This window comes from Ornithorhynchus anatinus, chromosome 1 (genome assembly GCF_004115215.2).
Source record: "Ornithorhynchus anatinus isolate Pmale09 chromosome 1, mOrnAna1.pri.v4, whole genome shotgun sequence".
Lineage (NCBI taxonomy): Eukaryota > Metazoa > Chordata > Mammalia > Monotremata > Ornithorhynchidae > Ornithorhynchus > Ornithorhynchus anatinus.
In genome coordinates this window covers 142,341,491-142,367,084 of record NC_041728.1, presented here as the reverse complement: position 1 = coordinate 142,367,084, position 25,594 = coordinate 142,341,491, and the positions used below count along the sequence as shown (strand labels likewise).

At 43.6% G+C, this 25,594-nt stretch overlaps 1 protein-coding gene across 7 annotated transcripts in view; it reads left to right on the top strand.

Annotated features, from left to right (window-relative positions):
• TBL1XR1 (TBL1X receptor 1) overlaps positions 1–25,594 on the top strand; it is a 200,647-nt gene that overhangs the window by 115,964 nt on the left and 59,089 nt on the right. For 5 of the 7 annotated variants that reach the window (XM_039913135.1, XM_029059500.2, XM_039913138.1 and 2 more), the window contains one exon: positions 11,412–11,480. The exons of 1 other annotated variant lie outside the window; for it this stretch is intronic. The gene's annotated coding sequence lies outside the window, so the exon portion shown is untranslated. Of the gene's footprint in view, positions 1–6,690; positions 6,745–11,411; positions 11,481–25,594 lie in introns of all 7 variants that reach the window. One more of the 7 variants, XM_039913136.1, reaches the window with a different exon arrangement.

Below are 25,594 nucleotides of genomic sequence, written 5' to 3'. Positions count from 1 at the left end.
CTCAAGAAGTACTATTGATTAATTGTTCGATCACCCCTACTGCAAAACGGCTCGAGTGCATGTTCCCTACAGGCGAGAATATGCCTTCCTGCATTCATCCTTGAGCTCGCTCTAGGGGCAAGGGGCCAAAAAGGTGGGACACAGGCACAGTGGGGCAAATGGACAAGTGAGTCTCTCTCAAGGCCCTAATTCTTGTGGATGCAATCTGTGTTATCTCTGAGGGGTTGAGCTACTCCTTTGAGCCGTTAAAGGAATAAAAAATACCTTGCTCCTCTCTACGCTCTCTCCCTCCTTTTCCATAGTCCTAGACCATGTATCCCCAGAGCAGGACCCTCAGGTCAGGAACGCTGGTAGTGACCGTTGCCGGCGTCTTTAGGTGGCAGCTGTCCGTCAGACGGATGAATAGTACACGTATTAACAGAGTTGCACGGGAAATAGTGTCCTCTCTGTCCAGCATTATCCTAACACGTCCAGCTTTTGTGTGTTGACTTTCAACCCAAGCATAAATACCAGTTTTCCCCACCATCAACTAATGAACAAGTCGGGGAGCATTAGCCCTTTAAAGATTAAGATGCCTTTTGTACAAATTTTCAACCTGCGGTTAGGCTTACTCTGGAGAGGTACTGCCAAGGATGTGCTCCAGAATCACTGTTGACTGACTAATTTAGAAGACATTTTTGTGATTCATTAAAAATAAGGAAAGGAGTGACATTTAGATAGGCTTTTGTTTCACTAGCAGAGCCTGTTCCAACAAAGATAAATTGGATAGAGGGCAGAGTAGCGATCCGGTCATATGAAGCAATGGAGAAATCAATAGATGATTAACACAATGTATGTGAAAATTTATACCCCAGGATTATATGATTGCGTAAAGTTAATTGGGGTCAAGTTAATGAGTCTAGTCTAAATTTATATAGTACCTAAAGTTGAAGATCTCCATGCTTTAAAACAAAGAGCCGTCCTCTCCCTTACATTAAGCCTTTGACAATCTGGTCCTATATCGCTCGTATCTCTCATCATGTCTTTAAAAAGAGTATTTATGCACAGGTTCGGTGATTCAGCCAATGAGTCACTGAAATATTACCTGTTCAGGTAATCCCTAGCAGGTCCAAAAGTCTCCTCAACTGCATATTCGGTAGAGCTTCATCACAGATGTCAAAACCGATGTCAAAATCACAGATGTCTACAGTACTAGCATCGAAAGGATGGTGGTTATCAGAAAGTCCTTCTCGGGCATTCAGAGTTTCTGACAAATCACCATCTGCCTCATTGCTGCTCCTTGGAGGAGCCACAGGATTGGATATGGCTGGTTGGGCGGGATCTTCAGGGAGGAGGGAAGAATCGGTGGAACCAGGCCACCTTTTGTTCAGTATCTCGCTGGCCCTCTTGTCTCCCTTCGCCCGGCATTTTCTAGGCCAGTTTTATTTTGCTGTCATTCATCTCCTGCCACCAAAGCTCTATCTGTGGCCTAGTGGCAAGAGCACGGGCTTGGGAGTCAGAGGTCATGGGTTCTAATTCCGGCTCTGCCACTTGTCTGCTGTGTGACCTTGGGCAAGTCACTTCACTTCGCTGTGCCTCCATTTCCTCATCTGTAAAATGGGAATTGAGACTGAGTCCCATATGAGACAACCGGACAGTGTTTGGCACATAGTGCTTAACATATACAATAATTATTATTATTATCATGCATGCCTGCCAGGGTCTCTCCGGCACTGCCCCCCCCCTCCAATTCCCCAATCATTCAATGAAACCTTTAGAAAAGTAATCATCAATCAATGAATGATATTTGAGCGAAGAGCTCTGTACTAAGCACTTGGGAGAGTATAGTACACAACAGAGTTGGTAGACGTTCTCTGCTGACAAGAAACTTCCAGTCTAGAGAGGATGGTTATTATTAAATAATTTACAGATGTGTACATAAGTGCTGTGGGACTGAGAACTATCCCATTCTACCGAATCCATTGTACATGACAGAATAGGAGGTAGGGAAGAAGGGAGATGGATAGTGGAGTGTTGCAGAAGCTGAAATTTCAAGGTCCTGCTGCCTCATGCTGAAGGTGGAGTACTGGAGGTCCTGTACCCAGTGGGACATCCCGTGTACTCCGTGGGCTTGATCAGCCGAGCCCTCATGCTTGTGGCATGAGGGAGAGCCGGGGGGGGGACGGGCTTGCAGGGGCTTGTTTTCTGCACTCAGGCAGCTTCTCACTTTCTCAAAAGTCAGTTCGGTGTGGATGCTTATTCTCAGAAGCACCTATAGTCAAACGGAAACATGAGCTGAAAGTTCCATCTGAGTGCTCATGAAACGTCTACTCGGGAGTCCCTTCAGCCACCGATGACTTAGGGTAAGCAGATACCCCCAGTTGCGGTACTGACTTACTGTTGGCTCAATGGAAAGAGCACGGGCTTGGGAGTCAGAGGATGGGAGTTCTAATCCTGGCCCTGTCACTTGTCTGCTGTGTGACCTTGGGCAAGTCGCTTAACCTCTCTATGCTTCAGTTACGTTATCTCTGAAATGGGGATTAAGACTGTGAGCCCCATGTGGGATGAACTGATAGCCTTGTATCTACCCCAGAGCTTAGAACAGTTCTTGGCACATAGTAAATGCTTAACAAATGCCATCATGATTGTTATTATTATTTTTACCACCTTGCGTCCCTGCTTTAGGGCGAAAGGATGGATGGAGAGTCAGTGGAGAGGCACGTGCATTTCAACCAGTGGGAGGGATTGTGTTAGGAGGTAGGTGCTTAGCAATGAGGCACACACCTATTTACACGGAGAGATTTTTGAGGAGTGACCTGCCCATCTCAACATTTGTCAGGTGGCCAAAGCCATTAGAGTCCATCACAATCACCTAATTGTTCGGTCAGTAGTGTTTGAGTGCTTCCAGGGCACTAAACTGAGAGCTCGAGAGTGGAGTTGGTCATTGGGCACGATCCCTGCCCTCAAGGGATTATGATCTAGTGGGATAAGATCATAAAATAAGAGTAGTGGTCATGGATCCTGCCATCATTCCAGTCGAACAAGGGAGACAGGTAGACACAGTTCTTTATACAAACAGTGGGAATGGGAGGGAAACCATCTCTACCTGTTAGCAAAAAAAAGCAAGAGAAAATTTAAACAAGTACAATTTACAGAGCAAACAGAAATGCACCAAGGGCTAAGAGAGGTTCCTGGGTTGATGTGACTAGGGGAAGTAGGCTTCAGTTAGGGAAATGGAGAGGTGACAGGAACAAGGTTCTTTAAAAAGGTTAGTTTGGGAGGAGAGAAGGTCTACAGAACAGTAGCAGTTGACAAGAGTGATGGGCTAAATAGGAGCGAGCTACTGTTTGATGGTGGGGAGGGAAAGGGGTCACCATTAGAGGCTTGGGGGGAGAAGAAGGTTGTATTCTGAAGGGTGTCATGAGAAGGTGATTAAAGCAGTGAAGGGCAGGATAGACTGAACAGGGGAGAAGCTAATAAAGTAGTCCAGCCAGGGGACGACAAGATTCATTCATTCATTCATTCATTCATTCATTCATTCAATAGTATTTATTGAGCGCTTACTATGTGCAGAGCACTGTACTAAGCGCTTGGGATGAACAAGTCGGCAACAGATAGAGACAGTCCCTGCCGTTTGACGGGCTTACAGTCTAATCGGGGGAGAAGGACAGACAAGAACAATGGCAATAAATAGAGTCGAGCCCAGGGGATGACAAGATGTTGAATCCCAGTGTTGGCCTGAAAGTTGGAGAGGAAGGGCCAGTTTTGAGAAATATCGTGGAGGAAAAACTCACATTTCCATATTTTTTTTTCTCCCCATTTTCCCATAATCTCTCATAGTTCCCGGTTTTTCTCTCCCTTGCTTTTCTCCCCATTTTCTCTTCTCTCTTCTGTCCTCCTCTTGCACCTTTTTCTCTTCCCCTACTTTTTCCGGTCCTGACCTCATCTTGCCTACAAAGAATCTGCTTAACTTTTCTGCCCAGGCCCAGAATGGTCTTTCGTAAATACCCGAAGAAATGTAACTGTAACTCTTATGAGATCTTTTTCAGTTGTTTCCAGACTCTGAGTCTACCATATTAAAGATATCATATTTAGAAGGTTCACTTAGTTGAGCTGTTTTGAAGTTGTCGAGCATGGTAAAGCCATGGTTTTAGACAGTGCTTTCCTTCTTTTAATTTGGTAAGCGTTCCCTGACTTTTACTGCTATGCTTCCATCTGTTCTACACTCAGGGTCAGGGAAGGCAAGTGAATCAGAAATTCAGAAAGATAATCAGCAGTTCTGAAGTAGGATTTTATTAGGGGTACTATTCAGATTATTTGGAATGTTTTTTTTAGATGGATAGGTAGATAGACATTATCTTGTAAAGAAATAATTCAAATAATCTGTTAAAGGCCATACTAAAAAGTTTTAAAATGTTAAGATTAAACTTTTGTTACACCCAGCTCCACTTTACCCTCCAGATTGCCCTCTCAAACAGAATAGAATAGTCCATGAAAATCATAACTGTAGATCTCTTCCTATTTCAATTTCAACTCTTTTCTGTTCTTCAAATCTGAGGATCCAACAGTGTGTAAAACAATCGGACAAATTAGCAATAGCCCACAAATCCAAGGCCTAAAATAAATAATACAAGGCATGAATTAGAATTATAATAAAAATAGAGAATGTGTCACCTAGGGGAAAGAGTCTGCACTTGAGAGTCAGAAGACCTGGGTTGTAATCCCAGCTCTGCTACTTGTCTGCTTTGTAAACTCGGGCAAGTCACTTTCCTTTCCTCAGCCTCAGTTTCCTCATTTGTAGAATAAGGATTAAATCCTACTGTCTCCTACTTAGACTTCGAACCCCGGATGGGGCAGGGGCACAAAGTAAATATTTAGGAAATGCCATAGTTGTCATTTTAATCATAGAATATCACTTAGTTGTAGAGTTCCATGAGACTCATAATGAATGCAGCTAAAATCAAATAATCTAAAAAAAAATTATTCTCCCAGTATACCTGACAAATACTGAAAATTCCTAGAACCAAAAATTATTTCTTCCCTCCATGATTTTAACACATAGCCGGCTATTTTGGCAGATTGATTTCAATTTTGGACTTTTAATTTTTAGCTAGTGTGATTTTTATTTTGATTTAGATCATTTGTCTCTAGGTGAGAATAAATACTAAGAAAATGAGGATCATCGGGCAGCAGCCATAAAAGTACTTTTCCCCTTTCATCCCTTTTGATCTACTTAGACGTTTATATACTACTTCAAAGATTTTCAAATTTCATGTTTTATAGTACCTGAGGCTGGTAATTTTTCTTTAAATTTTTATTTGATGCAAACAGTGCACTTCTATCTAGTCCCTTTATTGTTTTTGTTATTTTCTTCTCGGAGAAGCTAAATCGAGCCAGTGTTATTTTAACTATGAGTATATTTTTTGAAATTAGTTTTTTATAAGTTGTATGGGAATCTTGGAGTTCAGTCAAATAGTAATCTGCATCAGTAATCATTATGTTTTTTTCTCTTAACTTAGAACGTTTTTGACAGTCTCTAGATTTCAGCTCTGTGAATTTGAAGCATGTCCCTCAGTAATGACAGTCAGGGCAGTTATCTCAGGCTGGTTGGCCTGAACTTTAGGTGTTTGGGGAAAATAGATGAAAGCCTGATAAACATTGGTATGGTGATTTTCTTAAATTACTGTAATATTTTATTGTCATTTCTATTTAATGCCAATGCCCATTTATTTACTCATTTCTGACTTCCACTGTTGCATTTAAAATGTTTAAAAATTCAGATGCACTTAAACTGCATTTATTGTGTATAACGATTTTGATAATCCATAGCAAAGTGAGATTAGAAATAAGGAAATGGGATACCAGGAAGGTTCCGAGGAGGTGGTAGTGATAGAACGTGGATCGGGAGGAGCCCTCCTCCCGCTTTCTTGGATCCTTTACTGGTGTTTCCTGTATTTCCCCCCCAGCACTGGGAGGAAGACCAGATGGAACCTCAACAGCAAGCAGGTTTTGGGGGAGACTTCAGAAGGAAAGGTCTTACCGGGGAGGTAGAACAATAGTCATCCATTCATTCATTCATTCATTCATTTATTCAGTTGTATTTATTGAGCGCTTACTGTGTGCAGAGCACTGTACTAAGTGCATGGAAGAGTTCAGTGTAACAATAAACAGACCAATTTGTGCGTACAGTATAACTAAACAGATACGTTCACTTCCCACAATGAGCTTATGGTCTAGAGGTGGACATGGTTCTTGTTAAGCGCCTACTCTGTGCCAAGCACTGTTCTAAGCACTGGGGTAAATGCAAATTAATCAGGCTGGACACAGTCCCCATCCCACATGGGACTCATACTCTTATCCCTGTTTTATGGATGAGCTAACTGAGTCATGGAGAAGTTAAGCGACTTGCCTAAGGTCATACTGCAGGCATGTGTTGGAGCCGGCAATAGAACCCAGGTCGTTCTGACTCCCAGTTTGAAAACTACGCACTGTTGAAGACTTGTCTGAAAAGATCCTAATCCATGCTTCTTAGCGTGTAGTATAGGGTGTTTCGTGGCATTGTGGCCCAGCTCCTCTGTGAATATCTTACAGCTTTCCAGGTCATTGTGTCCATTCCACTGCTAAGGGTTATCTTATTGGAGATCAGGTTTCATTACCCGTTTTTACCTTTTCTAACTCTCAGTTGCTTGATAATTTCTGCTCTTTGCTAAGATTATGAAGAAGGAGAAAGTGATGAAGGAAGTACGAGATTTCAGGGGGACTAAGGTCAGTATTTATCGAGGATAATAATGATATTCATTAAGAGTGTCCTTTATGCCAAAACACTGGCTAAGTGCTCCGGTAGATACAGATAATAAGATTAGATAGGTCCTGTCCCACACTGCACTCATAATCTAGGGTATTTGAAGTGAATTTAATTTTGTATCTAAAGTTATTTTGAAGACCTGTAATGAGACTTGGGACCTTCAGATATAATAATATACAAAAATCTTAACCATAGTATTGCTCGTTCTGTCTGTCTACCATTCTGTCTTAGTATTTTGGGAGTCCTAATGGTACCTTAAACTTTTAAACGCCTTCAGTGTGCCACAGATTTGCAATTGAGAAGCAGTGTGGCCTAATGTATTGAGCAAGGGCCTGGAAGTCAGAAGGACCTGGTTCTAATCCTGGCTCCGCCATTCGTCCACTGTGTGATCTTGGACAAATAATTTAACTTCTGTGCCGCAGTTACCTCATCTGTAAAATGGGGATTAAAACTGTGAGCCCCACGTGAGACAACCTAATTACCTTTTATCTGCCCCAGTGCTTAGAACAATGCTTGGCTCATAGGAAGCGCTTATCAAGCACTTAGTACAGTGCTCTGCACATAGTAAGTGCTCAGTAAATACTATTGAATGAACAAATACCACCATCATCATCAATCCATAATCTCCTATCCCTTTGGTCTGTTTTCTTTTCCTGTCCTCATTTTGAAAACTCTCTTTGCTTTTTATTTTCTCCTGCTGCTGGCTTCCCAGTCCCTCTTCAGCAAGGAAAAACTCACCATCAGCTGTCTCAGGCTCTTATGTAAATGTTTGTACACATCCTTAACACTTGTGTGTACAAATATATATGTGTGTGTGTGTGTATATATATATATATATATATATATATATATATATATATATATACACACATATATATAGTTCATTGTACCTTCAACAGTTTATTTGTTTACTCTCATTGCAAGTATTTTGATAATTGTATCTTTACAGCAGGCCCACTGTAGGACAGGGACTGTCTTCCCCTGATTTTCCCATCACTGTAGATGGCAAAACCATCCTTCCTGTCTCTAAGATCCATAATGATGGTATTACCCCTGACCCCTCTCTTTCATTCAACCCACATATTCAGTCTATCACTAAATCCAGTCAGTTCAAACTCCACAACATCTCTAAAATTTATCCATTCCTTTCCATCCAAACGGCTACCATGTTAATCCATTTTAACACATTTTAAATGTTTAAACTCAGACTAAAACTTAGAAAGATCAGTCATGCCTTACTACTACCCAAATAGGACCTGACGAATATTCTCCCTGTATTTAAGGATCATGTAAAAAATAGATATGAAGTGCTTAATCTCACAGACAAGGAACCAGAGAAAATCTGCCAGTCTTCCCCCTCCTTCAAAGCCCTACTGAAGGTGCACCTCCTCCAAGAGGCCTTCCCAGACTAAGCCCCCTTTTCCTCAGCTCCCCCTGCCTTCTGCATCTCTCCGACTCGCTCCCTTTGCTCTTCCCCTTCTCTCTCTGCCCCACAGCATATATATATATGAATATATATATATGCATAAATAATTCTATTTATTTACATTGATGCCTGTTTACTTGTTTTGATGCCTGTCTCCCCCCTTTCTAGACTAAGCCCGTTGTGAGCAGGGTTTGTCTCTCTCTGTTGCTGAATTGTACTTTCCAAGTGCTTAATACAGTCCTCTGCACACAGAAAGCACTCAATAAATACGATTGAATGAGTGAATGAATAATCCAAGGCCTTATCCTATCCCGCTTTGATTAAGGTGGGAAGCAGCATGGCTTCGTGGATAGAGCACAGGTCTGGGAGTTAGAAGGACCTGGGTTTTAAGTCTGGCTCCTCCACTTGTCTGCTGTGTGACCTTGGACAAGTCATGTCACTTTTCTGTGCTTCATTTACCTCATCTGTAAAATGGGAATTAAGGCTGTGAGTTCCATGTAGGACAGGGACTGTGTCCAACCTGATTAGTTTGTATCTATCCCAGTGCTTAGAACAGTGCTTGACACATAGTAAGTGCTTAAAAAATGTCCCGATTATTATTATTATTACTGTATCATCCTCCTTGCTGACCTCCCTGTCCCCCATCTCTCCCAACTCCAGTCCGTACTTCACTCTGTTGCGCAGATCATTTTTTTACAAAACACATTTGGGCCACATTTCACCACTCCTCAAGAAGCTCTGATGGTTGGCCATCCACCTCTGCATCGAACAAAAAACTCCTTACGATTGGCTTTAAAGCTTGCTCCTTCCTATCTCACCTCACAGCTCTCCTACTACAACCCAGCCCATACACTTCACTCCCCTAGTGTTCACCTTCTCACTGTACTGATATCATACAATCTCACAGCCAGCCTCTTGCCCACGTCCAGTCACTGGGCTGGAACGCCATCCGTCTTCATACAGTTACTTTCCTCGCTCCCTCAAAGCCTTATTGTAGATCATCTTTTCCAAGAGGCCTTCCCTGACTAAGTCCTCCATTCCTTCTCTTCCACTCCCTTCTGCATTGATAATACGTAGAACCTTGCAATTTGGGTATGGTAGAAGAGACATGGAAGACTCACCTCCTCCAAGAGGCCTTCCCAGACTGAGCTTCCCTGTCTCCCTCTGCTCCCGCTCTGCTCCCCCTTTACCTCACCTCAGCTAAGCCCCCTTCCTCCCTTTCCCTCTGCTCCTCCCCCTCTCCCTTCCCCTTTCAGCACTGTGCTCATTTGTATATATTTTTATTACCTTATTTATTTTGTTAATAAGGTGTACATCCCCTTGATTCTATTAATCATGATTAAGTTGTTTTGTTTTTGTCATTCTGTCTCCCCCGATTAGACAGTGAGCCAGTCAGTGGGCCGGGATTATCTCCATCTGTTGCTAAATTGTACATTCCAAGCGCTTAGTACAGTGCTCTGCACATAGTAAGCACTCATTAAGTACTATTGAATGAATGAATGAATGAATGAATGAATGAATGAAAGACTGCAGAATAGAAAGGGCAGTGGAATCAGTAAGCAGCGTGGCCTAGTGGAAAGAGCCCAGGCATGGGAGTCAGCGGTCCCGGGTCCTATTCCCGGCTCTTGCAGTCATTTGCTGGGTGACACACAAGTCACACAGTTCCTCAATCCTTTAGTTCTGTGTCTCAGCAGCATGGCTCAGTGGAAAGAGCACGGGCTTGGGAGTCAGAGGTCAAGGGTTCTAATCCCAGCTCTGCCACTTGTCAGCTGTGTGACCTTGGGCAAGTCATTTAACTTCTCTGTGCTTCAGTTACCTCATCTGTAAAATGGGGATGAAGACTGTGAACTCCACGTGGGACAACCTGATTACCCTGTATCTACCCCAGTGCTTAGAACAGTGCTCTGCACATAGTAAGCACTTAACAAATACCAACATTATTATTATTATTCTAAAACGGGGATTCACTTGTTCTCCCTCTTACTTGTACTGTGAGCCCCAGGTGGGACCTGATTATCTTGTATTTGCAACCAGTGCTTAGTACAGGGCTCAGCACATGGTGAGCACTTAACAAAGACCACAGTTAGTAACTATTGAACCCACATTAGAAAGGAGGCAACCAATAGGGTCAAGTCGGCAGGCCTTTCGGCAAGGGTTGGGTTAATGATTTTTATGAATCATTCCGAAACCGTTTGGGTCAGACACCGAGTGGGGAAGAGTTGTGGTATTGGCCCAAAAAGAGGTGATTTCTGAAAGCATTCACTTAGATTTGAAGAAGTTAAAGCACAGTTCCCATCGAGGACACAGACCAACACAAGTTATCAATGCAGTTTTCTAAATCTTCTAAAATGAGGGAAGACTATTGGACAAAAATGAGAATACGGAATAGTAAGGAGTCTGTTAGGAATGACCAGGTAAACCTGTGTTTGTGAAAGGAGTTTACGGACCTCCGTCCCTTGGAGGGAGAAGATAGAGGGTAGATCCCAGGACCGGTTTTCAACCCCACTGATTTGTACATTTTGCAGTGAAAGTGTCCTAGTCAAACTAAGTCATGTTTACTTTTTTTTTTCTATTTTTGAATGTAAACACATTGTTGATGAAACAGGTGTATCGAAACTCTTAAGATGAAAAGGATCCTTTCGTTCGGGGTAAAATAATGTTGGAATATATTTCGTATACTAACAAGGCAGTATGTTGTCATTCATATTGGTGAATTATTTTTGGTGTTATCCAAGAAGCCTTTAGCACATTTGGATTTGTTTCACTTAGTAATGTCCCATTTCTATGTGGAATTGTTTATACCACTTTAGAAAATCATAGAAATGGCTTCAATTGACTGTGCATTTTCCAACAGAAGAACAAGGTTAAGGCTAATTTCCCCTGAACAACTGATTTCTATTCTTGCCACTGCTTTTTTGTCCCATAATTTAGTCTCCCAGTCCAACTTGCACTTATTTTCTTTGTATGCGAATCTCACACAGGCTTCATTCTAGCTTGTTGGGAAGATTAAGTGCAGTTACTAGAATTTTAGGTAATTTGTCGTGAGGGTTGATTTGTTATGGCATAATTTTTGAAGACTGAAAGCATCCATCAGTTGTCAAGACAATGAGCAGGTTTGAGAGATGATTTTCTGTTTTTTTCATTATTATTTGGTCAGGAATGAGTGGGGGGCAAAGTGACGTAATGTGGTTTGTTTTGCAGGTGGTGTAAAACCAAGGGTTACACTGCTACCACATCAGAGATTTGTGGGACTTTGAGAGAGTAGCTCCGGTAAGGAATTCTAATGATTTATATGTACTGACATTATTGCAAAAAAACAGCTGTAAAATCATTATATTTATTCAGATGGGTATTAAGCATTGTAAAGCCACTGCATTAGATGACTTTTGATGCCTGTCACCTGGTGACTTTGGGCAGAATACCACTTTGAGCAGTAGACCCCATTACATCAGAAAGAGTTGGCATTGCAAAGCCAGTGATGGCTGTCAGATTCATTTCTATGAATGAGCCCTAATGGGCGGGGCTTCCATAGGGGTAGGGTGGAAAAGATTAAGGAAAGGTAACCAGACAGACAGAATCATATAAGCAGGATGGGCACATTGAAACATAGGAGACTCCCATCCCTCGGGTGATCGGCCTTCCACAACCCGAGCCCTGCCGTCACCTCCCCAGTGACTCTTCCTCTTCGCTGCTGCTCGGTTGAAGAGCGCCGTCGCAGCATGGCCTAGGGGATAGAGTATGCACCTATCCACAACTTGTCTGTTGCGTGACCTTGGGTAAGTCACTTCACTTCTCTGGGCCTCAGTTCCCTCACCTGTAAAATGGGGATGAAGACTGTCAGCCCATTGTGGGCCTGGGACCATGTCCAGCCCAGTGACATTGTATCTACTCTAGCCCTTAGTACAACATGAGGCACATAGTACGTGCTAATCAAACACTGCAGTTATTATCACTGGAAATACAGATTCCAAGCCAACTTTTGTCACCTCACATTCATCCCTCGTGTGCTAGGATTGTGCTCTTTCATCTGCCGTTGAAATAGAAACTGCAATAGAAATACTATTTCCACCAGCAGCAGCAGTGTTTATTTAGTTCCCTTTCTGTGTGGTGTGCTGTATTAGGTAGGTGCTTGGGAAGCATGGAATAACACAGTGACACATTTCCTGCCCTCAAAGGCCCTTGCACTCCAAGGGGAGAGATAAATTTAAAGCTTTTCATTAGAGAGATCACAGATAAATTGGGTGGAGAAGCATGAGAGCTAAAGACAGTGCTGAGCAATATTACTTCTCCCTCATCAACCCCCATGCCCATTGGTTCCACAGACAACTCCAGATTTTTTAATTCCCTCCTGAAATCCCAGCTCCCCTCCGTCTTGTCGATGACGCCCTTGCCGATTGCTTTTGGTATCATGGGCACCTTAAGGTGTGAACTCCAAAAAGTCCACACCCCGACCTCCCCAGCTCCCTCCAGTCGCTAACTATACTCTCATCATCTCTAGCAATTTCTTGAGAAAAGGTTTCCCCACTGTTTTCAAGATCTACCCTCTCTTCCTTTGCCTCTTATCCCCTCCCTTCTTGTGCCCTAAAAACAGTTCCCCCTTTCTTTCCTGCCTTCCTACTCACTATCTTCAGACAGTCCCTCTCCAGCAGCCCCTATCCCTCACTCAGAAGACTTCTTTCCCTGGATCCCAGTGCACCCCTCTATCACTCCGGCTCCTTGCTTTCGTGTCCGGCCAAACGCCTCCAATGGGTTACTGACGTTCACCGCCTTCGTTTCGCCTTCCCCACCTCCCTTCTTGATCCACTCAACCTAATCTGGTTTTTGCCCCCTCCATTCCACTTTGGTTTACTCTCCAGTGTTACCAACTACCTCATCTCAACCGTATCTGATGGACTCTATTCTAATCCTCCTCTTTCTTGGTGTCTTCCAACACTGGAGACTGTTTCCTTTGCTTTTATCATTCTCTCCTGCTTCCCCTACCTCTCTGACTGCTCCTCAGCCCCTTCTGTGGCTTGGCTTCGCTGCTCACCCCTTAGCTGTGCTTGTACCTTAAGGCTCGGTTTTATGTCTGCTGTCCTTATCACTTCAGCCTCATTTTGATCCCAGGGCTTCAAGTATCTGCCTTACCATCCCTGACCTTTGCAGATGAGGTAACTGAGGCCCAGAGAAGTGAAGTAACTTGCTCAAGATCACATGACGGACAAATGGCGGAGCCAGGATTAGAACCCATGACCCATAGACCTCCCAGGACAGCAGTCTATCCACTACGCCATGCTGCTGCTTGTAAGATGAACCTAGGCTGAGAAGCAGCGTGGCTCACTGGAAAGAGCACGGGCTTTGGAGTCAGAGGTCATGGGTTCGAACCCCAGCTCTGCCACTTGTCAGCTGTGTGACTTTGGGCAAGTCACTTAACTTCTCGGTGCCTCAGTTCCCTCATCTGTAAAATGGGGATGAAGACTGTGAGCCCCACGTGGGACAACCTGATTCCCCTGTGTCTACCCCAACGCTTAGAACAGTGCTCGGCACATAGTAAGCGCTTAACAAATACCAACATTATTATTATTATTATTAGGCTGTGTGTATGGAATACTCATACATTCATTCAGTCGTATTTATTGAGCACTTACTGTGTGCAGAGCACTGTACTAAGCTATTGGAATGTACAGTTTGGCAGCAGATAGAGACAATCCCTGCCAACAACGGGCTCACAGTCTAAAAGGGGGAGACAGACAGCAAAACAAAACAAGTACTCAGTGATCTCAGTGATCCCAGTGACTGTAGAGGACACCAGGAGGAAGTGGGATTTCAGGAGTTTCTTGAAGACAGGGCAAGGTGTGATTTGGCCAATTTTATGGAGGAAGAGTGTGAACAAGGGGTCAGAGTCTAAAGAGTCAAGAAAAATGGTGGAATGGTGAGTCAGTACCAACCCTGACTTTTCACCTCCTTTCCTCGAGAATCCCTCCGCGTGTATGTCCCGGCCATCACCGCAAGCCTAATATGTCTAAAACAACTTCTCATCTTTCCTCCAAAATCAGCTCCCTGCACTTAACTTTCCCATGAGTTGACTACACCACCATCCTCCCTGTTCCAGAAGCGCACAACCACGACATTATCTTGACACCTGACTCACTTTCACGTTTCATATTCAGTTAGTAAATCTTTATAATCATCCTCAAACTACTTCCTGGACCCGCCACTTCCTCTCCAACTTGATGGCTTCCGCTCTTCGTCTAGGAATTTGTCTCAGCATAGCTAGATTATTGTACTTGACCTGTAACCAGTCTCACTGCTTCTAGCATATCCCTGCTCCAGTGGTTCAACACACGTTTCTCTCCACACTTCAGATCCACTGCTCTCCACTCCTGTGGGCAAAATAGGTTAAAATGATAAAAAATAGTGGCAAAGTACATACCCACCCAATCCTCTCTGAGTCACTGGGAGCACTGAATATTCTGTATATATACGAGCTAATTTCACCCTACGGGAAGCAGCCTGTCTGGCATAGTGGATAGAGTCCGGTCCTGCGAGTCATAAGATTATGAGTTCTAATCCCGGCTCCACCAGTTGCCGGCTAAGTGACTTTTGGCAAGTCATTTTCACTTCCCTGGGCCTCAGTTACCTCATCTGTAAAGTGGGGATAGAGACTGTGAGCTCCATGGGGGACAGGAACTGTGTTCCACCTGACAAACTCATATCTACCCCACTGCTTAGTACAATTCTTGGGACATAGTAAGTGCTTAATAAATACCACAATTATTATTATCATCATTATCCTGAATTACTTTCTCTAAATTGATTGGGAAACAAGTTGCCATCCACCATAAAGGTTATACTTTGGCTATCCTTGCTTTACATATCAAACAAAAAACCCCAACATGAGGGTGTAAGGCACTCCTCAGCTCTTTTTCTCTCTCATGTCAAATCCCTTCGGCCTCTAAACCCCAGAACATGCTATTTTTTCCTTCCAAGCTCTCCATTCCACTGCACTGTGCCTCATTCTTGACTCTCCAACCCCTTGTTCACATTCTTCCTCCATTAAATTTGTCCAATCACAGTTTGCCCTGTCTTCAAGGAACTCCTGAAATCCCATTTACTCCAGGTGTCATTTGCTGATTCAGCTGTCATTCTGCCACCCAAGGTCACATTCTCCCAAGTTAGTACCCCAGTGAGGGGGCTCTTTGAGTATCTAGGAGAATATCCTTTTTCTGGTACTGCAGACAAGTGTTAAATGAAATCTTTGCATTGAAGGTTTCTACAAAATTGTGTATCTGTATTGTAAATTCATTTTCTTCTCCGAGAATGTAGACTTCAGTGACTTCTGCATAGATAGACGTTCCCAATGTAGGTGACACAGCTCTGTTTCCCGATTTCGTTACCTTAGAACTTGCCCTTGGAATCATATATGATGTTTTGGGATAACACAAAACATCAGATCTAGTCAAAGGAGATTCGTGCTATCTCTAGCCAATTCATCCGTAGGTGAGAATTCTCTTGTGAACACTTTTTAACCTCCAAATGAGATATTTTAAAAAAAAAATTCACTAAAAAAGGGCCTTTGCCCTATCCCGTGAAAATTCACAGCATAACGTCACAACATTGAATATATGAGGGGTGGTAATATGGTGAAGCTTCTTAATGGGTTTTAAATAAAGTATACATTTACTTCCTTTGAAAAATACATACTGTACTCCCTCAAAATTGCTTCCATCACCTACCTCCCTAAGCCCACCCAGATTTTTGAGGAGGCAGTGAAAAGAGTATTTTTGTAAGCGGTGATAGCTGGATGTGCCGGAGTAGGTAGGTGGGTAGAATTAATACGCCAGCTGATACAGGTAGGCATATGCATAGGTAGGCATTAAGAGAAGCAGTGTGGTTCAGTGGAAGGAGCACTGGCTTGGGAGTCAGAGTCATGGGTTCTAATCCCGGCTCTGCCGCTTGTCAGCCGTGTGACCTTGGGCAAGTCACTTAACTTCTTGGTGCTTCAGTTACCTCATCTGTAAAATGGGGATGAAGACTGTGAGCCCCATGTGGGACAAACTGATCACCTTGTATCCCCCCAGCACTTAGAACAGTGCTCTACACATAGTAAGCGCTTAACAAATGCCATAATTATTATTATATGTCAGGACAGTTTTGTCTTTGAGTTACATATGCACATGCCAGGGTAACAACAAAATGGTCAGAGTGCATTAGCCGCAGATACTGGCTCGTGGAGATGTGTGAACTCTGTAATAAGGAAGGGAGGGTGGTAGCATAATAGTATTTTATTAAGTGCTTACTGTGTGCAGAGTGCTGAGTAGAGTGCTGGGAAATAACGTATGGATAGGAATTAGAAAGTGCAGGGGAAGGAGGCTCACAATGTAAGGGTCCGGGGCAGTTGCCGTAATTCACTGCATTAGAGAGAGTGTAGTAGAATTACAGACAGTCTCAAGTACCCTCTTACCTTTATTGTCTTCCTTCCATATGTTTCCTTTCCTTTCTTTCTTTCTCCTGCTCCCCTTGCTAGGGGGTCTTAATTCCTCATATGGTAGTCTCCTTCTACCACTTTTTGTATTGAAAAATCATTTAAAAATTGGGGCAATTCTGTGAGTAAAGGTGATATTTTCCATTTTATACCCATGTTCATTTTTAGTTTTTCCACCTGAGGGATATTTTCACTGAAAACTTTGTCATGCTGCATTTTCTCTTTCATGGATTTTTAGGAAGAGCATCAAGTGAGATGGAGAAAGAAGTGAGAGAGATGGAAAAGAGGGAAGGAGTGAATCACGTACAGCATAGATAGGAAATTTCACAGGAGAGAAGACATATTTCCAGGGGCATTTGAAATTAAATTTATTGTTTTCCTCCTAGGCTATTTTCTTGTTAATTTTTTGTTTTTGTTACAGTTAAGGAGTTGGGGAAAAAAGGTCCAGATGGCTCCTTGTGGGCAGAGGTCATCTCTGCGTACTCTGTCGATCATCAATCAGTCAGTCATTCAGCTCATTACATGTGATTGATTGACAGAATTTATCAAGTGCTTACTGCATTCATAGCACTGTACTAAAAACTTGGGAGAGTACAATACACCAGTGTTTGTAGACATGTTCCCTGCCCAGAAGGAACTCACAGTCTAAAGGAGGAAACAGACGTTAATATGAACGGGTAAGCTGTGGATATGTATGCAAGTGCTGTGGGGCCATAGGTGGGGTGGATATGAAGCATATTGTATTGTACTCTCCTGAGCTCTAACTGTAGTGCTCTCCACAAAGGAAAGACTTGATTCTTTTGGTGAGAAATGGTTGTGACTCTGCTCTCTGTTGCCAAGAGCACTTTGTTAGCAGGAAACAGCATCCCAACAGACAGTTACAAGCAGTAAGGCCAAGTCAGTGTCGGGGGCAGGGCGAGATGGCGGTGGGTTGTGTGGTAGCCCCTTGTTTCTGAAATGATTGATAGATTTCATCACACTGTAAAAGTTCTCAGAAGGTTTTTCTGTGGCAGGGCAGTTGAGTCACTGAACTGTGACCCAGGAGGAAAAGGTTCCATAACGCTTACTGATCACTGAGAGAGGCAGTTCTCACTTCCCCTTTCCCTCCCTCCATTTTTTGTCACATTTGTGCCTTTTCTCAACTTGGTGAGTAGGCATTTTTTCTGTGCTGCAGGCTTTTGATCTCCATATTTCCCAGCCTTTAGTACAGTGTCTGGCACATATAAGTGCCTGACAAACACCACAGTCATTATTTTTCTTTAGATACCTCTGTTCAATCTTGCATGTGCCGTCTCCTACCTAAAGATTACAGAAGAGATAGAAAAGGATGAAAGAATTTACATAAGAACTATCCTAAAAATATCAGTGTGTGTGTGTAAGATAGGAAAGGAAATCAGCACTTGCTACTTGCTCAGTATAAATTTTTCCTTAATTTAAGTGGATAAATGATTTGTCATTATCATTAATAAATGATTTAATAATAATGTTGGTATTTGCTAAGTGCTTACTATGTGCAGAGCACTGTTCTAAGCGCTGGGGTAGATACAGGGTAATCAGGTTGTCCCTCGTGAGGCTCACAGTTAATCCCCATTTTACAGATGAGGTAACTGAGGCACAGAGAAGTTAAGTGGCTTGCCCAGGGTCACACAGCTGACAAGTGGCAGATCTGGGATTAGAACCCATGACCTCTGACTCCCAAGCCCGTGCTCTTTCCACTGAGCCATACTGCTTCTCTAAATAAATTTATTAATTTAAGATAAATGATATTGGTGTAACCAATAATAATAGCTGTGGCACTTTTTAAACACTTAATATGTGTCAAGCACTGCACTAAACGCTGGGGTAGATACAAGATATTCAATTCCCACATGGGACTCACAGTCTAAATAAGCATGAAACATGTATCGAAAACCCATTTTGCAGATGAGGAAACTGGGACACAGAGAAGTGACTTGCCCTAGGTCCCACAGCAGACAAGTGGCCGAGCCAGGATGAGAACCAGGTCCAAAGGCTGAATCCCCTGATTGGAGCATTCATATGTTCGAGCGCTATGACAGTTCACAAGTGATTAAAAAACAGCAGCAAAAAAAACCCCAAATAATGGAATAGTCCCCTCCCTTCCATCCTTCCCCACCTGTCTTCTAATTTGAACCAAAGTCGTCCTTTTCCAAGGTTGTTCTGGGGTAAGAATGAGAGACTTAAAAGAGCAAAACAGATTTCCCAGAATGTCTCCCAGCTATGCAGACTGAATATCATCAGAGATTCTGGTGGCAATTACTCAGTTACTCCAATATGCTCTCAGAATGCAGACACAAGAAAAAGTCTAAAAGATTTATAAATAGTTTCCCCGTCAGCCCAGGGAATGAGTGCAGAGACCGGGTTACTGGGAGTGGTCTGCTACTCTGGGCATTTTTAATCACGGCACGTAAAGGGAGTGATCATTGGCGAGGTGCAAACTGGGGCTCCAGGGATTGGATGGGTGTGGTCTTCCGCACTGAGAAGAGCAGTTCACTCACTCGTATTTATTGAGCGCTTACTGTGTGCAGAGCACTGTACTAAGGGCTTGGGAGAGTACAATATTACAACAAACAGAGACATTCCCCGCCTTCAACGAGCCTGGGCTTATATCCACCCCAGCACTTAGTACGGTGCCTGGCAGACAGTAAGTGCTTAACAAATGCCCTATTCATTTTGTTAATGAGGTGTACATCTTCTTGATTCTATTTGTTATGATTGTGTTGCTTGTTTTTGTCCATCTATCTCCGCCGATTAGACTATAAGCCCTTCATTGGGCAGGGATTGTCTCTGTCTGTTGCCGAATTGTACATTCCAAGCGCTTAATACAGTTCTCTGCACATAGTAAGCGCTCAGTAAATACCATTGAATGAATGAAGGAATGAATGAAATGCCACAATCATCCTGTAGACATCAGAGATCATGTAACAGCTTGCGCCAGGAAAGTTACCCACAGCTAGAGGTTTTTTTTGTTGGCAATGCAGAATGTGAAAACTGGGAATGAATTTTGTCATCAAAGCAGTACACTTTTCATTAGTATGGATTGGTTAAAAAAAAAATGCAAACCCATCGTGAATGCTAGAGTATAAACTCTGGAAGTCTGGTAGAAAGATAGAATGGCAGCAAAGCATCCAACTTCATGGCCTAGTGGATAGAGCACGGGCCTGGGAGGCAGGAGAGTCACTCATTCAGTTGCATTTCTTGAGCACTTACTGGGTGCAAAACACTGTATTAAACGCTTGAGAGAGTATAGTGCAACAACAGACAGGCACAGACCCTGCATAACGAGCTCATAGTCTAGAGGGGGAGATGGACAATAGTATAAATCAGTAAACAAACAAATAAGATCAGGGTTCTAATCTCGGCTCTGCCACTTATCTGCTGTGTGCCCTTGGGCAAGTCACTTCACTTCTGTGAGCCTCAGTTATGCACATATCTTCATGCTCTATTACTTTCTTCTTATGCTTTCTTATGGAGAAGAAGCATGGCCTAGTGTCAAGAGCACAGACTTGGGAGTCAGAGGTTGTGGATTCTAATCCCAGCTCTGCCACTTAGCTGTGTGACTTTGGGCAAGTCACAGCTTCTCTGTGCCTCAGTCACGACATCTGTAAAATGGAGATTAAGGCGGTGAGCCCCTTGTGGGACAGGGACTGTGTCAACCCATGGAGTTGGACACCTCTTTCTATCCCAGCTTATAGTACAGTGTTTGACACATATTAAGTGCCTAACAAACACCACAATTATTATTATTATTGTTGTTAAACCAAAGGTCTATCCTTTGGCCTCCTGGTCTGTATTTGCCATCAGGTGTTCCTTCCAAAGCTTTGTGTACAACCCATATTTAACCTCAATTCTAAGGCAGGATTACTGATTAAAGTGATGCCTGAAGTGGAGCCAATCTGGTAGCTGCAGCAGTGGAGTAATATAGTTTGTGGGTTAGGTGGGTGCAGGCAGAGCATAGCCAATAGCGAGTCCTTGAAGCAACCGTTGCCGGACCTGAAGGCTGGCAATTTCAAATGGCACGAGCAGGTGAAGCATTTCAGGAAGAGCAAAAACACCACTTCAGGCGATACGCCATAGTTTGGACTGCTTTGAGCCAAGTCCCCGGGCTGACCTTGAGGAGGAGAGGCCAAGTTACAAATGTCAACAGCTCCTACAAGTAGTATGGCCATAAATCGCAGGACAGTTTCTCTTCCTCGCTTTCCTAAAGTCCTTAAAGTCTAGTTCCCCCTGATTTTATCCTCCAGCACTTCTAAACCAACAACTTGCCTGTGTACATACCGTATTACTCAAGCACACAGCTACAGATGGACTTTCCTTCTTCCTCCTTTCTGAAATTACTCAATCAACCAACCATGGCTTTTACTGAGTACTTCTTTTGGGCAGAGTTGTAATCATAATGATGGTATTTGTTAAGCGCTTACTGTGTGCCAAGCACTGTTCTAAGTGCTAGCACTCAGGGCTCGGGAGAGTACAACACAATGGATACACAGCACCTGCATTCTAGGAGCTTACAGGAGCTTATGGTTTGGAGGAATCGTTTTAAATTAGTATTTTTGAATGATTATAATTTTAAAACTGTTTTATTATATATGATTTTTAGACTGTGTGTCCCCTGCTAGATTGAAAGGTCCTCAAGGACAGGAACCATGTCTTTATTCATTCATTCATTCAGTCGTATTTATTGAGCGCTTACTGTGTGCAGAGTACTGTACTAAACTCTTGGAAAGTACAGTTCGGCAACAGAGGGAGACAATCCCTACACAACAACGGGCTCACGGTCTGGAAGAGGGAGACAGACAACAAAACGTCTTCCGTTAAAGCTCATGTGGAAGAGGGAATGGTGTCCAACCTGATTATCTTGTATTCAACCTAGCCCCAGTTCAAGACATGGCGAGTAGTAAAAGCTTAAACACCTTGTGGACAGGAATCATTTATACCTAATCCTTAGTATTGTACTCTCTCAGATGCTTAGTACAGTGCTCTGCACACAGTAAGTGCTCAATAAAATTATATCATCATCATCATCATCATCATTCCATTGTATACTCCAAGAGTACAATCCAGTCCTCTGTACACAGCAGGTAGTTAGTAAATACTTTCAATTGATTGGCTGTTTTTTTTCTCCAGCCAGTGAGGATGAAGTGGCTGAATTATTTTAACTTACCCATCCCTGGCAGTCTTTTTCCCTAGCAGTGATTGTACAGTCCCAAATGACAGCCGCGGGCCACTGGCCTCATCACCCTTTGATTCCCAGTCGTTCCGCTCCTTGCCATTTAATTCCTGCCGAGCGAAGCCGAGGAACAGCAGCACGTGAACGGAAACCAGGGAGCGCATTCAGAACTATTGTCAGGGAGGATCGGGGAGAACATTCATTCATTCAATAGTATTTATTGAGCGCTTACTATGTGCAGAGCACTGTACTAAGCGCTTGGAATGTACAGTTTGACAACAGAACGTGTGAGTGTCACCCTCACCTGGAAACTTCCCGCCTTCCACTGGGCTCCTTTGCCACCCCTGTGTCCAACCACCCACATGCAGCACCTGCCTCGGCGGGAAGGAAGTTGTGGGTGCCAGCCTTCAGACCATCCTTGACTCGGTCCCTGCCCTTGGGGATCAGACGGAACAAGGAATGGAGCCTCCTGGAAAGAGGCCAGACTTGGGAGTCACAAGGTCATGGGTTCTAATCCCGGCTCCACCACATGTTTGCTGTGTGACTTTGGGAAAGTCACTAACATAATAATAATACTGTTGGTATTTGTTAAGCGCTTACTATGTGCAGAGCACTGTTCTAAGCGCTGGGGGAGATACAGGGTAATCAGGTTGTCCCACATGAGGCTCACAGTTAATCCCCATTTTACAGATGAGGTAACTGGGGCACAGAGAAGTGAAGTAACTTGCCCACAGTCACACAGCTGACAAGTGGCAGAGCTGGAATTCTAACTCATGACCTCTGACTCTGAAGCCCAGACTCTTTCTACTGAGCCACGCTGCTTCCCACAGCCACGCTGCTTCCCATTAACCTTCTCTGGGCCTCAGTTACCTCATCTGTAAAATGGGGATTAAGACTGTGAGCCCTGTGTGGGATAGGGACTGTGTCCAACCTGCCTACCTTGTATCTACCCCAGTGCTTGGCACATAGTAAGTGTTTAACAAGTACTATCATTATTATTATTATTATTATTATTAAGACCTGGTTCTAACCCTGGCTCTGGCACTTGCCTACTGTGTGGCCTTGGGAAAGGCACTGGGATAGATACAAACTCATCAAGTTGGACACAGTCCCCATCCATATTTCGCTTGGGGCTCACAGTCTTAATCCCCATTTTACAGATGAGGGAACTGAGGCCCAGAGAAGTGAAGTGACTTGCTCAAGTCACACAGCAGCCAGTGGTGGAGCCAGGATCAGAACTCAGGTCCAACTGACTCCCAGGCCCGGGTTCTTTCCATTTGGCTCAGTTTCCTCATCTATAAAGTGGGCATTAAAGAGTTCTGTTCTACCTACCCCTTAAATGGGGGGGGGGGGGGGCGGCGCAGGGAAGTTGTGCAGCCTGGTTGCCTTGTATCTGCTTCAGCGCTTAGGATGATTCCTGGGTCATAGCAAGTGCTTAGCAAATCATGCAGAAACTAAGCCGGCAGAAAGAAGTGGAAATGGGAGTAAAATCAGTTTCCAAGTTTAGCCCCAAGGTGAGGTGTTTTTCCTCTTGGAGGAGCCAACCACGCCAGACCCCATTTATAGGGGGAGAGTTTGTGTGTAGCTCTGGGGTCCTGGTGAGGGGGGAAGGGGGTGGAGAGGAGGGGGTTGAGGGGAAAACCACTTTACCTTGTCCGTGCTGCCCTTGGAGGAAGAGGAGGAGGTCTTCTCTGGTAGAGCAACTATCTTAATAAATGTAACCCCCCCCCCCACTACTATTTCTAAATATACTATAAATGAAGCATATCATTTTAAAGAATGCATTTTTAGAATTTGTTTAAATGGCACAAAGCAGTATATATAACAATTTGTTTCTTTTAAAACAAACGTAACGTTGGACCATTTCAAAAACCGCAGCCCAAATAGGCTGAATGGACTAATTACCCACTGTGCACTTAAATCTCACACTACTGGTATGGAATTATGAGGATGTCTTGTGCAGAGTCCAAGGAGATGAACAGAAAAATTATCCTAAAAAAGAAAAAGCTGGATATTATCACCTCTATGCTGACTAAACAGAGAATGGACTTTAAAGGAGGAGAAAAGATTTAGGCCAGCTAAAGGAGGAACATCCAGGTGTGTGTGTATGTGTGTGGTAGGTGGGGGCGAGAGATTATAATTTCCTTCCTTAGAGAGCTAAATAAAGTAATAATTTTCAATTTGGCATGGGTTAGGTGAAAACTCTTTGGATAGAAGGATGTAGATTGATTAGCTGACCACTGGGAATTTCTTTAGTCTTGAGTTGTTAACAGTGAAATATAAAAAGGAAACTGTGTGGCCTAGCGGAAAAAGCGTGAGCCTGGGAGTCAGAGGACGTGGGCTCTAATCCCAGCTCTGACACATCCCTGCTGTGTGATCGTGCACGAGTCACTTAAATTCTTTGTACCTCAACTACTTCATCTATAAGATAGGGATTCGTTACCTGTTCACCCTCCTTCTGTGAAATCCATGTGGGATAGGGACTATGTCTGACCTGATTGCTCTGTATCTATCACAGCGCTTAGAGCAATGCTCGTCACGTAGTAAGGGTTTTTAACAAATACAATTATTATTGTTATTGTTGAGCACACTTTAGTAGAGATAGGTTTAAGTATATATTTTACCCAAAGAGCGCTTGTTCCCTCTATTCCCACCCCTATTAAAATTCCTAGTGGTACTGCAGAACTGTATTTTTTTTTCTTTTAGGGAGAACATTTAAGCAATGTGAAAGTTAGCCTGGTGGAATTCTAAATACTGGAAAATTGGGTGTGTGTGTAGGGGGGGTTCCTGTTTACCAGGGCCACATTTAATGAACTGAATGGCATTAATTTCTGGTGTAAGATAGAATTCCAACTGTCACAGTGTACTCTCCCAAGCTCCACAGTACAGTGCTCCACACAACAGTTACTGCTCAATAAATACCACTGATTGATTTGTAAAGCAAAGAGTGGGTGGGGAAGAGGCTGTGTGTATCCTTTGGCTATATTTCTGCTAAGTTCCCCAATTCCTCCCTTAACCTATGCATTTTTCATATATCGAGAAACTGGGGGCACCACCTCCCTGGGCCCCATCCTCAGACACTTGTGTTAGGGGTGGACAGGGCCATTTGTGTTCTTTCTCTCGTTCTGTCGGAAGAGACTCTTGAGCGGGGTGATCAGGAGAGCATCAGTAGAGGCTGGTTTATAGTTTTCTTCCCCCTGCTGCTCTTGCTGGGCTCCCGGAACTGTGGTAAGCCTGGTAGGAAGACTAAAAGCTGTAGCAGGTAGGAATCCAAGCGCAGTGTGGGCCAAAGACCCCGCTCGGGCCTTGACCCCATCCGCCACTGAGGACAGCAGGTTTCTTAATGGAGAGGCAGCTCTCAGAGTTTTTTTTGAGGCAGGAGGTGGAGAGGAGGGAGGGAGATTCGGTGAATACCATGTGCCTCTGAAACTGAATGATGAAGGAAGGGAGGTGAGAGTTGAATGCTAAGAGTTGTGGATGAGTGTTTATGATTGGGTGGTTCAGAGTGTGACTCTTTGTGTGGGAGGGAGGTTGATTGAGAGATTAGCTGCAAAGCCTAGTGGCAAGAGCACAGGTTTGGGAATCAGGGGTTGTGGGTTCTTATCCCGGCTCGGCCACCTGTCTGCTTTGTGACCTTGGGAAAGTCACTTAATTTCTCTCTGCCTCAGTTACCTCAACTGTAAAATGGGGATTAAAACTGTGAGCCGTAAGTGGGACAACCTGATTACCTTG